This window comes from Acyrthosiphon pisum, unplaced genomic scaffold, assembly GCF_005508785.2.
Source record: "Acyrthosiphon pisum isolate AL4f unplaced genomic scaffold, pea_aphid_22Mar2018_4r6ur Scaffold_21849;HRSCAF=25055, whole genome shotgun sequence".
In the NCBI taxonomy this organism is placed as follows: domain Eukaryota; kingdom Metazoa; phylum Arthropoda; class Insecta; order Hemiptera; family Aphididae; genus Acyrthosiphon; species Acyrthosiphon pisum.
In genome coordinates, this window is record NW_021771358.1 from 3,529 (window position 1) to 4,488 (window position 960).

A 960-nucleotide genomic window follows, 5' to 3' on the forward strand; every position below is an offset into this window, starting at 1 on the left:
TCCGGTCGATTTGTCATTATTTTGGTATATTGCATCTGTTTCAATTAATATTTTTGCATAATTTTGGTAATCTTCAGTTGTATAAAATTCTGGTTTTGTAACATCTGAATGAGTTAACAATCTCCACATACCTGGAGTTAATATATGTTTTTTTCCATTTAAAATTATTTCATCAAAGTCAAACATTATTGGACATTTTCCAATCATGTGTCCAACATTTTCTTTAAAATGTATTCCAAATGTATTATTTGGATCTAAAGTTGGTAAATATTTTTGAGCATGTGTCTTATTATAACATAAGTATTTTGAAAAAATATTTTGGGAAATATTTTAATTATTATTGCATTCAGAGTTTGTGAAAAATGTATTAATTATTATTACGTTTCAATTTGTAAAAAAATATTTTAATTATTATTGCAATTAGATTTTTTAATTATTGATGACATAAGTTTTGAGAAAAATATTTTATTTATTATTGCATTTCAATTTTCTGATCTTTTTGCACATTGGGTTTTTTTCTGATCTTTTATTGTTATAAAAGGCACTGTCCCACGATTGACACATATATACTACTAACACGTAAAGCTATATTTCTTGTAGTATAAATTAAACCGAATCCGTAAAACAATTAGTGTCCAGAAAACCGAGGTGTCAAGTGAATCCGAAGCAGTAAGAAGAATCAAGAAAATCCGAAGTGTCCAGAAAATCCAAAACATCGAGGTATACAAAAACTCCAGTGTACAAGATGACAAGGAATGGGAACACGCAGTACCGCCATACTCGTTGCGCTGCTGGAACGAATAGTTAGATGCGCACGCACGCACACGTACGCGAATCTTAAAAACGAGCATCACCGCCGCCGCGTCCGTTGTTTCTAGTACCGATGAAACCGAAGGTCAACTTTAACGAGCACATACACACGTAAACGACAAATTCTCTACTTCCAAGCAGAATTAGATC

General features: G+C 31.6%; 1 protein-coding gene across 1 annotated transcript in view; it reads right to left on the reverse strand.

The window, feature by feature from the left end:
• LOC115034978 (aminopeptidase N-like) overlaps positions 1 to 960 on the reverse strand; it is a 17,192-nt gene that overhangs the window by 453 nt on the left and 15,779 nt on the right. The window lies entirely within an intron of this gene.